The following is a 17,518-nucleotide window of genomic DNA, read 5'->3' on the forward strand; positions in this document are numbered from 1 at the left end:
ATAATATATCGCGTTGGATGCTTAGTGCGCCTCAGCTACAGCAGAAGCTCCATGCATGCCGAATTTAAATCATGTCAGTACGTCCCACAGAAAGAGTTTCCACGTAGAAGACACCACGTTATAGAAGTAAACCAACCGAGCGCAAAAAACAACCACTACAAACCGCTTAACCGCTTAGCGTATTCCTAGCCTACAGTACGGAGCGTTCTCCCAAGCCAGCACACCGACTGCCCATAGAGGACGCTATCGCTTACACAATATGGTGGTACTCATGAAAAAAAAAAGCTTTATAAGCCATATAGTTTCATACAATTTTTAGAGGGAGCTGTGACGCTAGCGTCTACTGGAACTGCAAACAGGGAAGTTCAGCCAGCATGGAAATACTAGGTATTACATCAATTTACCTAAACTTCGTTCTTCTGGCTTTGAAATGACTTCTTGACTTTGAAAAGTGATCATTTTAACATGCCCTGCGTTTCAAATATTTCAATAAACATTATTAAAATTGAAAGACGGTAGGAATTGAAAACAGAACCTCTAGCACAGAAGCCCGATTTTAAAGCACCAGGCCATGGATGTATGGACAAGCGGAACTACTTCAATTAGCAGCGACTATGCATGCTTGCAGAGTCTTATTATACACTACATGAAAAAAAAACTGTACAAATTCCTTTGGTATGTAGGCCAATATTGCTCGCAGATACAGTATAACAAACAAAGCCGCAACAATGGCTGAAACATCAAGCAGGAAGATGAGAAAAATCCATGTACTACCCATCATTCGCATGGTGGTGGAAAGATCGCTGCGCCAGAGTTCCTTCTAGTCGTAATAGGAAACTGTATGCTATAAGCAACACGCCGACAGGCCTGCAGCCACAAACGCTTAATATCAGGGTTTGGTTGATCTCTCCCCCATGATAACCGTACCAAAACTTGTGGCAAGCGCTAGGCCGCCAGGTCAAACAGGCTGTCTCATGAAGACACCCCAGAAGCCAATTGCCGCAATGCGTTCTAGAGCGTCGTTCTGTAGATACCAGTTTACATGCTCAAGTCACCCCTCCCCACCCCTTTGTTATACTAACCGAATGAATATCTGATCAGTGGCTCACGGCTTTTGTTCGCATACTTATGTCCAGGAATTTTGGACAATGACCACTAGCACCACCTTAAGCGGCTTTGAACTGTTTACTCCTTAAGCAATTTTGATCATTGCCACAGGGCAACACTTTTGCATGCACTGCGATTGCTTCACTGGCGCAAGCTATAGGGCATTCACTCGCCAGCAGGCGAGGCGTAGCTTTATTCCCATAATCCTCCAATATTCTATGGCCACTTATCTATGGCCATTAATACTCTAAAGCGAGGTCATTACAAAGTTATGTCAGTATGCAAACAATTCTTCCACAGAAATCATTCTACTGGCCTATACACTGCTACAAACTCTTAACAGATGTTACGTTCTGTTTCATTTCGAAACGTCGCAGGAGGTAGAAAATGTAGCTTCTAAAAAAAGTGACAACCATTTGACTTTGTGATGATGTAATCGCAGCCAAAGCTGACGACAGCCAAACCTCTCAAAAGAAAAGCAAAGTGCTTTCGCTGCCATTCCATCTTCACATAGTGGAATGGTTGTCATTTTTGCGTTGCGAGTGTGGCATCGTTGCTCGTTCAGAGGTGCCCGGGCTTGCGATTGTCGTTTTCTTTGAGCATAGCGGGAACATTTTTCGTTGGTGGTCGTTTCGCGCCGGCGCCGTTTACATTCTCATTGCTGTTCCCTCCGGCTCCCCTCGTACGCTTGTTGTTCTTCGGGAGTACGAACTCTACGTGTCCGCCCCATCAACAACGCAGCTGTTTAATCGCCAACACCCCCTCCTTAATCAATGGCTCACACTCCCGTAGGCGCGGGCTCCCAATTACGACGACAGAAGAGAATTCTACGCTGGAATGATGAGTGGCAACGGAGCCAGCTGTGGAAGACGACAACGCTCGCGCCATTACTGATGATGAAAATTTTTTCAACAGCGCAACCAGTTGTGGAAGAAGACGACGACGGCGACGAATGCGCGCAGTGGCACTAGCGCGTTTGCGCGGTTGGCGCCGAGAATCTTAGGTCCATTTAAAAAAAAATTGTACGAAACATTTTTTCGAGAACATTCGTTCTTACCCGTGTGCGTGGGACATAGTTGGGTCCCACGTGTGACACGAATAGTTCAAGGGCGAGTTACAGGTTTCCGAGCCCCCAGGAGCATGTGTCATTGAGCTTGGACCCTTTCTGAACCATCACCAAGATCGGCCCACATGCGTTACAGCTTCCCGAGCCCACAGGGGTATGCGACATTGAGTTTGGACGCTTTCTGCACTATCACTCGGATTGGCCCACAGAATTTTTTTTGTAGTGAACGCAAAAAAAAAAACTACGGAAGGTAAGTCATACACAGCTATCACTGTAAAAAAATAAAAGAGCCACATAAGAAAAGGCGAGTTAACAGCGGGCGACATTGAAGAAAGGCAATGTCTTCTTGGGCCGTTACTTACCATGTGGTTTATTCTGTAGACTGCACGACCTACGCGATCGACCCACAATTTTAGGCCATCCTTACTCTGGAATCGCTCTGTAGTAATCCGTTATCCTTAGGAGTGTCAATTTAGGATATTAATATATATATATATATATATATATATATATATATATATATATATATATATATTGCAGCTGATAGTGGTTTAGTGGTATACTGCGGACCACCCTAGCTGCACTTTGTTTCTCGAAGAGGCAGGACGGAAGTCGTGGGAGCACCTAACAACATTTGGGAATGGGTTAAATGCGGTTTAAGCCATGGATCCTGGATATAAAGGAGGTGCGACGTAATCCTATGTTTAAGTGCACCCAGCTTGAACAAGCTCATCTGGGCTTCATTTCGATGTTTTTGCGCTAATCAATATTATTGCAATAATACTGCTCTTCACACACGCTTTGCGCGTATGCTTGTACCAACTTCATTTTACAGCTTTTTCGTTGACTTATGTGCATTAGACGGTTGACTCGACACTTGACTGGTGCGCACGCACGGAACATGCATGCTTATGTACGTCGCGAATGCGGTGGAGAAACACGTGTAGTGTTTTTATTGCAGTAATAATTACATGGACACTCCAGGCGCATTTTTGCCGTCGCCATGTTGTTCGGTATAAAGTGCAAGGGCGATAACACCATCGCTGCACGCCGTATGCCGCATGTGCCAGTGAAAGCGTGTGAGGATGAGCCGACGATCGCGGCTCAATCTTTCCCGCGCAAGAGTGGAAAGCGGGGAGGAAGGGCGCCGTCTTCCGTCACACGCATGGCACCGGGGAGAGAGGAGGTAGGAGTGGGGAGCTGTACTTCGGGCAGAAACTGCTTATGGCGTGACCACGCGCGGTCTGTATATTGAAAGCGATCTGGCTTGTGAGCAGAGTTTAGGTGGGCCGACGGCTCGTAGCTTCTCACCGCTCGGTTTGCGTTGAAGCGATAGACACGACGAAGGTCACTTCGTTCGCTGCTGATGCCTCGCGTCCTCTCGCCTGCGTTTTGACAGCAAGTTTGCGTGGTCATCGAGTTTCATGCGTACCAGTTTGTCTGCGCCCGCTGCCACCATGCTTGTTAATTTATTTAGTAAGCGAATGTTCGCAAATTTATGCGGCTCATAAAACTACTATTCTTATTTCGTATGGTTGCCTACTAATTACCTGTCGCAATCGATGCTTCGCCTGTCAGGCAAAACTGCTACTTCTTATTATATTTTTACTGCTTTAGTTGCCACAACACTGGTTTGTCCCCCTTTTCAATCGACGTGGAGTGCACTGAGAGCGAAGAAAATGAATATGTCTCTAATATTTCGTTTACGTTCGGACCAAATCGGAACAGCATTTAGCTTAGCAAAGGCTGCCGGGCGATTTTAAAACGCTTATCGCTTAGCGACGAGAAGGCAGAATGCCGCGTTAAGTTTAATAAATATGCACTATACCATGTGAAGTCTGCGATGAAAAGGTGTTGGTGAGCACTTGTTGAGTTCTGCCTCTTACATGTGCTTTTTCTTAACCAGCAAGAGTGCGGTGGGTGCGACCGCGTGACGTTTGTTTCTTACTTTAATCCAGTGCAGTACGGTTTATTGTCAGGATTTAGTAAGCCCAAGTTAGTTCAATCTAGTTGCGCTTGTATCTAAAGCCAACCTGCGGCGCAGCTATCGCGAAGTTCTGCTCTACAGAGATTACGCGCTGCCTCCATCGCTCCCTTATCGCGGCGCTCCCTAATCGAAGTACAAGAATGTTATTGCATTTCACGTCCATCGAAGTGCGGCCAGGGCCAAACACGCCATCTTGAGCCAGTAGCAGAACACCTAATTACCTAAGCCGCCGCGGCGGCTGCAGGCACACTCTATTTAAGTACCGTTGGCGGACATTTTACCACATGTAATGACGTAGTTTATGGATAGTTAGCTCAACAAACTGGGAGAGTAAATTTTTTGCGCACAGTTTGCATTAGGATGCGAATATCTGGCCGGGTGCGCGAGCTCCAAGTGGGATGTTATGAACATCATTTCAACGCTTCTTAGAAGCAGTTTTCCTTGTTCTTTCGCACTTGTTTTTGTTTTTTACACCAACTTCCCCTAAATAAAACATATAGTGGTTGTTCTTCATATACTGGGGTAGTCTATAGCATGTAAAACATTTAATCCAGTGTTTCTCTCTTGGACATGTATGATTTTACCGCTTTGGAAAGAACGGCGTGCTGTACAAGATATGATTCGTCCCAATTAAGAGGGACGAAGGTTCCGATTTCCAAGTAACAAAATTGACAGAATTGCGCTCCAGACATTCCCAGCCATGTGACTTCACCTCTGGCGTGGCAAGTGGCCTTAATATTCTGCGAGACACAGCAATCCAATATGTTTTCAGATTCAGTAAAATGTCTAAAACTCCCACGCCCTCAAGCGACATGTGTCACCACTCCACACGAAATGTTTGAAGCAAGCTGTTCAGTTTGACTGGACACTAGAACCAGCTGATATAAGTGGCCCGGATGATGCGCCAGACTGTAGCAACACTGCTATGAAAGTTAAAGTTGAAGGTACCAGTCACAGGTTCTAAGAAGGGGATACAGCACAATCTTTAGCAGAATATGCTGTTTTGGGCTGCCTGCTTGTATAAACGCTAGAACGTCTTAAAGCAACAGTAGGACAGCAAGAAAAACTACGAAAGCCGCAATGCCAGTGCTTTCAACTGATGAAAGAGCTGAAAACAGTGAGAAAGATTGCGCCAGATATAAGAATTCAGAGAGACATTCTTGCCAGCGAGGGCCGTCAGAACAGAGAGAGAACATCGAGTTTTACCATACAAAGAAAAATGATAAAGACGTAGTGTTCTACACTGGATTCCCAAGCTTTGAAGATTCTGTCAAGTTGGTGTCATTCCTAGAGCCGTCTGATTATGGCAGCAATATTCTTCGTGCTGAAGGAGACAGTACTACAAGTACTATCAAGGGGCGTAAAATAAAACTGACTGTTGCAAACGAGTTCTTTTTCTTTGTTTTAGTTTTCAGGCAGGCTTGGCTCACAGGTTCTGTATTGCGCAGTCAACTGTGTCCAGTATTTGCACATCTTGGATAAACTTCATTTATGCTACTTTAGGCAGTATACATTTGTGCAAGCCAAGGGAGGCAATTAGTCGCAACACGTTTCAATGACATGGATCAACAGGCGTTATTCTAAATGAATCGGAAGTCAAGTGCGAAGTACCATCCTCTCTGTCATTTCACTCAAGCACACATTCTATGTCCCCAAATACTTTTAAAGGAATATGATACGGTATACAGCTTTGTCTCTAAGCTGTTCCGAGGGTCCATGCCAGATTGAGAAGGCGTCACAAAGAGCAAGTTCCAACATTTAGCGCTTGACGAAAATGACTTGATAATAGCAGACAAAGGCATCTTCATTGCTGGCAATCTGGAAAAGAAAGAGCTCAATCCAAATACACCCCCGTTCCTCAGCGGCGGCACCTTATCAAAGAGGGAAGTAGCAAAGTCTAGAGAGATCATTTCTTTGCGGATACATGTTGAGCGATGAATACAGAGAATAAAAGGCTGCCCTATTTTCGACAAGCCCATTCCATTGACTTTAGCTCAGGTTAGTAACCAGATCTGGGCCATAGCTTCCATCCTGTCGAACTTCCAGAGTGCTATCATTCAGCAGAAAGCAAACGAAGATGATTGCGGTGCAGCACAATGCTCCGGTGACACACAACCCCCAAAAGCAACTGAAGTTACCTAGCTTTCCGAAACAATGGTTCTCTTTTTATTCGTTCCTTCAGCAACAGTAATGGAGGAGGTCACCGAGGTATAAAATTGTCAGGGGGACATCCTAGCATCAACAATGCATTAATTAACACATTATTGGCAACACAACAATGACATCAAAGTAAACCAGGTGAACATACCAAATAACGAGAAAACAAAGTGCCTACAATATATGAAATGCCGGCGTAATACAAGAAAATAAACTAGATACTACGCAAAAATCAGACAAACGTCTAAAATGGAAAGCGAAGGGCATTCAAAGATAAATGGTAAAAAGAATAAAAAGCGATACATAAGCAAATACAAAAATAAATGTATTTACATTAAATATTCAAATAGTTCATCTGTAGCCAGCAGGGGGGTCAGCAAATGTTTCTTCACGCCTCTTGAATGTTAATGTAGAGCGACAGGTTTTATTTTGCGGTGGTGGTTTGTTCCAGTATTATTACGCATAAAAAGAGCAGTAAATCTTCTACAGTTATTATTTATATGAAGGAGTATGTCAGGCGAATGTCTCGTACTGCAACTGTCGGTAATGGCAGAAATACTAGTTGTATGTAACAAGACTTCATGGTTGATTGTGTGGAATATCACTGAATCCAATTAGAGGTGAAGAATACAACCTAATGGTAGTGTGCTTCAGGAAATGTAAATTAGTACTGCTTGTGTCATATAGCTACATAAATTGATGATCGGCAAGTCTTGATTTTGAAAACGTTGTAGATGTAACACGAGATTGGAATATGTATTTCCGCAAACTGAATTGCAATATTATAAGTGGCAATGCATAAATGCCTAATAAAGTGAAGTTGTTTTGTCTTGCAGGAAAAAAAGTGAGCATGTTAAAATTCGAATTCACATTCCAAACGCAATTTTTTTAAACCATGTGGGCATCTATAATAAACTTAAGCTGGCAGTCTAGTTTGACGCCAAGGAAGACAACCTCATGTGCAGGTGATATAACCTGTGTTGGAGTTGCATGTAGCAAACAAGCAAATTATTAAACATCGCATTCACTACTTGTCGCAAATTTTTTTAAGGCAACGCATTCACAACCATACAGGATGTAAAGCAATGCCGTGGAGTTGTGATCATTGGTTACTGACTCACATGTGGTTGATTGGTTACTGACTCATTTGTGGTCGTAAATTTATCTTCAGGCCTTCTAAGGAACTCCAGTTATTTCATAGCTAGGACGCACAGAATAAATACAACGTATTGGAAGCTGTACAAACTGGTCCCGTAACTAGTAATCACAATGAGGCTTGTTGTTGCTTTCCTTAATAGCCTTACCATCCCTTGCACATTTACACCAATAGAAACGCTGAAAATATTTGAATAATAAACATAATTTTTATGCCAATAAGAGCACTGCAATTTGTTCCATTAGAAACGAAAACAAAAACAAATGAATTAAGCTTTTCAGTTCAAATTTGCCGCCTTCTCTGCCGCTTTTTATCCACTAATTACCTGCACTTACCACTCAACTGTGTCCTCACACTTGCAATTTTTTAGAAATGTGAATTCAAATGTGTTTTGCTGAGAGACGGGCGTGGTATTAATGCACTCATGGGCCTTTAAAATTGGTGGCTATTTGATGGCTCAGTGGCGGTGAGAAATCTATATGATCACTGATGAGCGGAAGCGGTCCTGAAGCTGCAGGCCGTTGGTTTTCATAACTGTTAGGTAAACTGAAATAGGTGCAAAAAAATGTCAATTGCGTATCTCCAGCATAAACTAGCTTAAACGATTATTTTACTACAGAGTAGGACATTAACGCAAGCACCTGTTCAAAGCTAGAGCTAAACCAAATTTCAATTTGGCACCCTCGCAACACTACACATTTTTACATGAATATTCTCTACCTTTTATTTGCAGTATGGTTGAGAGCGGATGCTTACTTGGGAATTCTTGCAATACACAGCACTAAACACCTATGATGCCACGAACGCTTTTAATTAACAGCACAGACAACAGCTATTTCAACTTACTGTGGAACTCAAATTGTGCAAAGCTTCATTAAAGAAATTTGACTGCTTTTTGTTAATGTATAGCAGCATTTGTGAAAAGAAAAAAATTGTCATATTTCTTTTTCATACTCTTCCAGTCTTCTTCAAAGTATATAAGCTCAACGGCAATCCCATTTACCGACTAAACAACAAAATCTGCCCAATGGCATTTAACAATATCTATCTTCCCCACAACTTGGGCCTAATACTCATGGACTCTTCTCATGCTTGGTGCATCGTTCTCGCTGAAGCTTAGGAAAACACACTATGACTTCGCAATCTCTGGAGTGCTGTTTTTCAATCTTTAAGGGCATGTTACCTCAAGTACACCATAGCTCGACACTTCCGGATCATCAATAAGTCCACCAGGGCTAGAAACAAACCGTAGACATATTGGGTTCACGTATAGCCCACAATACTGAAGGCCATCATATCGAAACATTATAATATTTAAACATGATGGCCATAGTTTCTGATCGCAGTGCAGTACTGGTATGCCGCAGCATCTTCATTTTTATCTCTGTACTGTATGGTCCGCACACGCGAAAGGTCTTTTGGTTCCATAAAATTACAGAGGTTTCTTTCTGTCCAGCTCCCCCTCTTAAAGAATCGCCCAAAGGAAGGAGTTGTCAGTCGATTTAACCAGGCCTGCTTCCATAAGTTCCGTCGGGACTGCTGCCTTGAATTCATTTTCAGTTCTCATACCTCCACCTAAGTCACTTGTATATCCTATATACACGAAAATCAATGCATATAAAAAGATTGCATGTGTGTTATGTTCTATTGTTCTTGACAACAGGAAATTAGTTTATATGCTTTCTTCCTAGATGTGCTGTGAGATCACCGCTGATGTCTTATATATAGTTTCCTTTACAATTGCATACTTTAGAAGCGTGTGCTCTTCCCCCCCCCAAAAAAAAATAAACTAGTACTGTGATGCTTTACTTGTACATTTTTCCTACCTACCGTTTTAACAATGTTGCATAACTTCTGCAATTACCCCTTGCTTATCCATCACAGAAATTCAGGTCTTGCGGCTTTGCTACAGTGAACCGTATGGTGTACAATGCACAGTTGCAAAGCCACAAATATCAAAAGGAGTCTTGTGGGACACTAATGAAATACGCAGAAAGATGGCAGCACGATTTCGCCTTTACAGGCTTACCTGCAATATAGGCTGCTCGTCAGGGATGAGCGAGTTTGGCAAGTCAGGTACAAAGCTCCGTCATCAAAAGGATGAGAAAGACAGGAGCAAAGCTCGGTTTACGGCTTTCGGGCAAGATTTTGCTAGACACCCAAATCTCAAAGCCTCCTGACAACAGTACTTGCTGATATGACAATGGTGATCCAGCGGCCACAATACCAAGCCTTGTTTCAACTAAAGACATGTTGGTAGCCAACAGCACAACAGCAAAGCTGTAATAGCCGCGTTTCTTGAAGCTTTCTCCAAGCTTGTGCATGCTGTCAAGCTGCTGCTGCTGCTCTTGCTGCTCGGAACATACTTCGAACAGGATAGCGGGCATCGGCATTGCTGCACCGTCTTGTTGCAGGCTTGGCCAGTTGACATTCTGGAGGCTTGTTGGCGTGATGCCTTATGTTCTGGGCCATCCCAACCGCTTAGGGAGCTCAGTGCCCGATAGCTCTGGAGGAACCTTTCTTCTTCAGCCAACTTTAGCTTCAAAACCTTTCTGCTACATCTAGGTGGTCAAGCGTATTGTCACAAGGGTGGGGCTGGAAGCCCCACTTACGCCTACTGGTCACCCACAAGTTGCGTCGCCTACAGCCCCACTGCTGGACTTGCATTAGCGTAAGCTCTTGGGCCAGCTGGCGCACGATGAACTTGAAAAAAGGGGGTCCCAGCATACACAAAGGACGCGCACACAAGGTAAAGGCGCTAGACACGGACGGACTAGACTTGATTTTACATACACCTTACAAGGCTGTCCTGCTTTCGTTTGGCTTCTGAAGAAGGCTGCCTTCGCGTGGACAATGTCCTCCCTGAAAACATTTCAGCGATATGAGAAAATTAGGCAACCAAAAAAAAATTTTTTCCGTGACATGTACATAACAGAAAAAAACAAAGCACAGAGTGCTATATAGCGTTTGACTGTTTTAGGCAGGAAGGAACAAACATCACTGGCGATTACAATACTCCCTAATGCGAAATTTGAGCGCACTTGCAAACGTGTTTTCATTTCGCGATATATTGAGGCACGGCACCGATCACCACCCCTACTGGCAAAGCCACAACGGGCCGGTCGCATTTATAGATCACCCGAACAGTTTCCGCTTGCCGTCAACTGCAGCCTATGCCGCCGCAACCTTTACTTGGGGACTCTTACGACAAACGCTATGCGCGAAGGCGACCTTTCTGTATTTTTTCTGTCCCCCGCACAGCTGGTGCCGCCGCTGCCGCATGGATGGATAGATGGATGTTATGAGCGTCCCCTTTGGAACGGGGCGGTAGGTTGCACCACCAAGCTCTTGCTATTATACTGTCTAATGTCCTACCTAGCTTAACCAATAAAGAAAACACTATGAACTACCACACCCAAATTTTCTGATCCTCTATAGCGAACTGTGCTTTTGTACGTCTCCGTCTTTTGTCGTTTCCCTACTTTTCTTCCACCAATCCTCCAATCGCCTTCTACTAATGCCTATTGTGGACATGTTTGCTTTACCACTGCTCCCGCTGAACCCAAAGGCTTCAAGGAGGCCAGTGGTGCCTAAATCTACCGCTGGGTAGACATCTCCACATTCTAATAAAACATGCTCCGTAGTTTCCCTAGCTTTACAGCAGCAAGCACATGCTTCTTCTTCCTTCTTATATCTCGCTTTATAGGTGCGTGTTCTAAGGCATCCCGATCTCGCTTCGAAAAGTAATGAACTTCCCTTTGAGTTATCATAACTGGTTTCTTTCCTGATTTCGTTTTTTGCTCTTAAGTAGTTACTTATGGCAGGTTTCTTTTCCATTGCCGCCACCCATGAGATTATTTCAGCCTCTCTGGCTTTCCGCTTGACCTTCCTTGTTGCTGTGTTGCCCATCCTACAGGACGCATACTTGCTGGTAAGCTTCCTCGTTCTTTTCCTCCACTGTGAATCACTGTTTTTCCTGTACAGATACCTGGGGAACACTCTCCCAGCCCATTTACTTTCTTCCATATCCCTCAGCCGTTCTTCATACTCAATTTTACTCCGAGCTTCCCTCACTTCAAAACTAGTCCAGCCCATATCACCCTGCACAGCTTCATTTGTAGCCTTCCCGTCAGCGCCCAGTGCGAGGCGATCCACTGACCTTTGGTTCCCGTGAGAGTCCTGATTGTACCCCTGATTTAAAGCAAACTTCCGCATTTCCAAAAGTAAGTCCTGGAACCATTACACCTTTCCACATACCTCGGAGGACCTCGTACCTATTGTATCCCCATAGCGCTCTGTGTTTCATTATGGCTGTATTTCTCTTCCCCTTCACTGTTATTGTTTTTTCCTGTGTTTCCATATATCTATTGCCTTCGTTTATCCATATGCCAAGGTATATATATTATGTTACCCGAGGTATTTCCTGGCCCTGTATCTCCATTGTCTGTTCACTGTTTTCATTCAATACCATAACACCTGATTTTTTAACACTAAATTTCAAACCTAAATAGTTGCCTTCCTGTCCACAGATATTAGCTTTATATTGCATATACTTTGCTTACTAGCTAGCAACACAATGTCGTCCGCATAAAATAAACCCGGGAGCTGCTGCTCTACTACTTTACCCGCCTGTTTCTATGGGAGATTAAACCCGATACTACTTCCTTCTAGCGCCCTCTCCATGCTCACCATGTACATCATAAACAGCAGCGGGGATAAAGGGCACCCCTGCCTCAGTCCATTGTTGATACGAACTTTCTCCTCGCTTCTCATCCCTTCGCATTCAATGCAAACGGTATTTTCTAGGTAAATCTCTCTCAAAATCTGTAGACAATCGTTTCGTAAGCCTTGCCCTTCCAGAATATACCACAATATGTTGCGGTCTACGTTGTTATAGGCTCCTGTAATGTCCAAAAAGGCCACATACAACGGTCTGTTTTCTGCTTTTGATATTTGAAAAGATCATGGATATTTCACGCGCGCGCAGATGCGCGCGCGTGAGCGCCATCTTCCTCCGCTTTCCTTCTCATACTTCTGCTGCACTTTCTTGCCCCGCTTTCCTCGTCGCGCTCTCTTTGCTGTCACCTTATTTGATCCCCCGCTGCGCTCCACGTTCGCTCTTATATCCTTCGCTGTGCTCGTTCACTCAGTTACGCCGCCGAAGCATGGCGACGCTCAACGCAGGTACGTGTGCCTAAGAGCTGCGCTCTAAAAAGAAAGAATACTAAAGTGTGCAGCATTACACCACAGTAGTACAGTCGTTCGCGCATAGAAGGGAACGAAATGGTTCGGACAACACTACTATTTACCGGTCTTGCATTACGTTCGCTACGACTCGTCATGTTTTGTTGCACGTTTGTAAAATTACGTTTTCGCCCGTCACGAAAGAGGATTGTATTATCGTCGTACCATAAAACTGCTGTGCACAGCGAGTGCCCAACAAGCACTATACGTTCGTTCATCAGTCCACTTCAACAGGATAAAGGAAGACACAGATGCAAGAATCGGAGTTCAATAAATCTATAAATGAACGGTGACGTTTTACATACCACCATGGGATAACATTTACTATTTGTTGTTCTGAACGTGTCTAGGCAAAACAAAGGTGACGCAACACTATCAGTCGACACTAACTTACGTCTGCCAACGTTTTGTCTCGCAGCGTCGAAGTGAAAAAGTGCTCACGTACCTCGAATCACAGGTGCTTGTAGCTATCGACGATGGTAAGGTGGGCGCTTCGACAGCAAAGCTGTACAACTTCGCCTTCTGGCGAGACGAAGCGGATTTGCAGAGGCATGCTGAAACATCTTCACTGAGGTGCGGCATAACTTCCAGATGTTTCTTTTTTCACATCACGTGGTCGGTAGTTGGAATGGGCTGCCGTTGCGTCATTTTTCTTAGCACGATTACAATGAGCGACTAAATTAGTACAGCGAAACACGAGATCCTACGCACAGCCACACTGCAAATCTACGTGCACGTCGCAACCTCTCGACAACACCAATATGGCGGGTCAAGACATCCGGCTCACTATTGCGAGACGTCCAAGCAATTTCGCATATCCCCTATCGTCAACGCAGAAGAGCGTTGGCTCACTGCCCTCCCTTTCGCCGTCATAGCTGAGCGCCTAACTCCAAAATAATCTTACGAGACACGTAAGGCTTGCCAACAAATGACGCAAACAAGTAAGCTCCGAAGTGAGAAAACACCCCAAACCTCAGGAACCACAACGCGTAGTTGTGCAGGCGCCACGATGTATCAACGTCTAGACATATGCACTAAGTCAAGTCAGTGCTAAGACAGAACAAGGTTTGTGTTTTCCAGAGGGCTTTGCTAACGCTGCACATCATATAATGGCGTCACGATTGTTTCTGGAAATGCTACAAACAAGCGCAATAGAATAAATAATAAGCACACGCATGTTGTATTTAACGTTGAGCAACGTCGTCAATCACCTTTACGCACGAGCACCAGATTGTTACTAGGAAACGAAGACCCACTGCAGAACGGTGGGCAGCTGGGTTCATTGGTATTTATGGTATCCATGGTATTGAAGCACAAAGACACACTGACATACACACTGTTGTGTGCGTGAAAAAAAAAACTAATTCTCGTGTTTAATTCACGTGGCAAAACCACAATCAATCAATCAGTCAACTTTATTTAGAATATTGTTATTACGCGTGCCTTAACGGAATCTTCTAGATTAATTTTGATCAACTGGGGTTCAAGTGTGCTTAAATACGAATACACGAAAGTTTTTTTGCATTTCAACCCCACTAAATACGGCTGCCGCGGTAAGGATCCAGCCCGCGGCCTGGAACATTGCAGCACAACACAATCATATTCACTATGCTGTCGCGGCCGGTGTGTGGTGTGTGTTGACACACACACTTTTGTGTCTCGGCCTCAGTGCGTCTTTGCGCTTCGATACCATGAAGTCCCACTATGCTTTGCAAAACACATGGACAGGTCATAGATCATGGCAGACTCCAATGAAAACACAAATTTGCACGAATAAAACAACGCCGCCTGTGCAAGATTTCCTTCCCGACACTGACCTGCTTGAAGGAAATTATCGTTTTTATTCAGCGCCACGTAATAGTTTTTCAGAAACGACACTGAAACCACCTTTTCTAGTCGGGGTGGGGAGCGTGTTTCAACAACTTTTTTGTTTATCCAATATCATAATTCAGGCACGCACCCAGGATTTTTTTAGTGGGTGGGGGGACAACTCAGGGTAACCTTTTTGTGCAAATGAGGGGGGTACATTTGCTAGTACAAATGTCAATAATGCCCACAGTTCGCCATAAAGACTTGTAAAGCCGCAAAATAGTAATGAAGCAAGGTGTATTTCAAAGGTACGCTTGTGAGATACACCTCTCCTTTACTTGACAAAGATGGAAGCACTTCAAATGAACTCGCGCAAGAAAGAAGCGCAGGACGAACACTGCCAAGAACAAGTAAACAAGCGAAAGTGTAAAATTAAGAATCTTAGTGGCGTTTTTGGAATTAGCTGTGGAAGATTGATGGAGAAACGCATATTTGCGGAACAATCACAGTTCGTTTGGATCCCTCTTTTACTGCTCTACCAAGTTAATGCCAAAGCCAACTGCTACTGTTATTCGGGAAGCTGCGTAACAATGCACGCATGGCCAGTGCCGTACAACCACGCAAAGCGCAGGACACTGTGGTTCAAGAGGTGCTGCGCCCACCACGAAAGGTTAGGAAAACATCCACATAAGAACAGCAGAGAGGTGGCTACGTCAGGCGGCTTGACTGATAACTGTAGAAACGTCATGCAAAACGCACGGAATCATTCGCCACTTCCGGTGGCGTTTTCTTTACATCCTTTTTAAATAAAAAGAGATTGATCGATAAATATGCTCACAAAACACGGTTAAATTCGTGAATGTTCTGCTTTCCTTCCTGTCTGGCTGTTGCCACAGCTCTCTCCCTGATTAGATCGCTTAATTTCGCAAGTCCTTGAGACTCTTGTATCCAGTTACCAACTTTTCACGAAAAGTGCTGTGCAATTAGGGAAAAACGAGACGAATTAACGGCTGACATTCATATTCCTTATGGGTTTACCGATTACTCCAGAGTTCGATAATGGACGCTGTTTCGCATAATTTTATTTTCCACCTTATCTAACCTATATCGCGGTTATATGGTTCCGAGGATATGCCGGCATCGCGGCGAGCCGTCAGTCGAGGAAGTAATGAGGCAAAAGGAAAAGTTAAGCGCAACTGGCTTTTCCTCCGGCCGCAGCTCGTTTTTAAAGCATACAGGCCAGCTCACTAGGAACTGAATCCCTTTCCTGGCCCCTGGGTCAGTCTAAACAAAGGAGGTTGAACTAACGAAGCAACAGCGATGCGCGTGACTGTCCCAATAGATGGTGACAACTGAGCGCATCTCGAGTTCATCGCATGGGCACCGAATCGATGAGAAAATTGGCCTTCACACCCAGGAGATGCCAATAACTACCTTCATGCAAAAGGAGAGAAAAAGGCGGCACAATCTTAGCAGACGAATAGCTGTCAAGTCTCAAGATTGATTTGGCGGCGCTTTAGCTATGTGTTGGAGGAGTGGTGGCGTGGGAGGGAAGGGGGGTATCCCGCTTAATATCGGGGGCAGGGGGGCGGGCCCCCCCGGGCCCTCTCTCTGGGTACGTGCCTGTCATGATTATTCTTTTGTGATACTGTAAGAAGACGGCATGCTTGTTACTCGTTCGCCTTTTCCGTGTGCTCATTCGCGCGTTTCTACACAAAGAATCATAGGTGGTACCTTTGTGATAAAACTACACTCGTGGTTACAATCATCAATAGACAAATAAAATTAGCTGTTTACGTTAAAACAACAAAGGTGTTACACTGAGGATTATACTCTTATACTTTGCATGTAAGAAACCCAGTCGTTTACAGTGATTTCCCAAGCAACTAACTAAATCTTGCTGGAACTCCGATCCAAGCACAAACTTACCACTGAAGTACAAACTCCACAATTTACTGAAAGCAACGGATAAGGGCTGTCGGCAAATTTGCAGTGTGAAAATGGTTTATAGGAAAATTATGCAGTGAATAAAGCCGTTTCCGCACTGAAGTCATTGAAGATAATAAATGACTGCTAACAAGGCAATAGAAACGTACGGGTGACACGTCGTCGCTCAACAAACGAACTCAACTCGATGTGGTAATTTCCTGGACATGTGGCTGGTCAATTCTCATATTGTAGATACTACAACATCCTTGGTAGAATAGCCTTTTCCTCTGTCTGCAAATGTCTGTAATCCGTCAATGCGTGTTCAAAGATTATCTATTACAATAATTCCATAGATGTCAACACGTCGACGTTGTTGTAGTGCAGAACACTAGCAGGGATGTTGGGCACTGAAAACCACAAATACCAGGTCTCTGAAGAGCACGTATGGATAGTATATGTCCTTGCCACTATCTTAAATGTACCAGACATTCTTAGAGTAACAGCTGTACGCTCAATGTCGCCATCGCAGATATCAATGATGTAAATAGGCATTAATGCTAAACGATCTGGCGTTATGAGTAACGTTTTTGATGGAGAACGTGAAATAATGCACTAATAACGCCTGCAGCAATTGGGTTTCACCACACGGCAGTGAACCATGGAATTCTGTTTATAGCACTGACATCTGAAGCTCGGAGTTGTAGAACTTCGCTTCCGGTTTATCAAGTCAACTAGTGTCAGTGCATGAAAGCCTGGAACGCTAGGCTCAGTTAGGCCTCTCTAACGCACCTCCCTCCTCCTTACCGCGAAATAGAAGTGTGGTGCTTGCCTTGAAGTGGAAGACTGACAGCTATTCGAGCCCGCTTCACAAATGGTTGGGCACACCGTTTTATTTTTCATTTCACTCCTATATACAAATTAATAATTACGTAATTATTGGGTATTGTCACCTATGCATTTTGTGAAAACAAAGTACACAATGTACATAGGGGTACATTGTCGAAACGGATGCAGTCTATGGCGGGAGAAAGCAATGGTTCCTTCACATTGCGTCTCGGCTCCT

At 44.2% G+C, this 17,518-nt stretch overlaps 1 protein-coding gene across 2 annotated transcripts in view; it reads right to left on the reverse strand.

Annotated features, from left to right (window-relative positions):
• LOC142566814 (dermonecrotic toxin SPH-like) overlaps positions 1-17,518 on the reverse strand; it is a 116,679-nt gene that overhangs the window by 30,028 nt on the left and 69,133 nt on the right. The gene's annotated exons all lie outside the window — the stretch shown is intronic.

The sequence above is a fragment of the Dermacentor variabilis genome, unplaced genomic scaffold (genome assembly GCF_050947875.1).
Source record: "Dermacentor variabilis isolate Ectoservices unplaced genomic scaffold, ASM5094787v1 scaffold_13, whole genome shotgun sequence".
NCBI lineage: Eukaryota > Metazoa > Arthropoda > Arachnida > Ixodida > Ixodidae > Dermacentor > Dermacentor variabilis.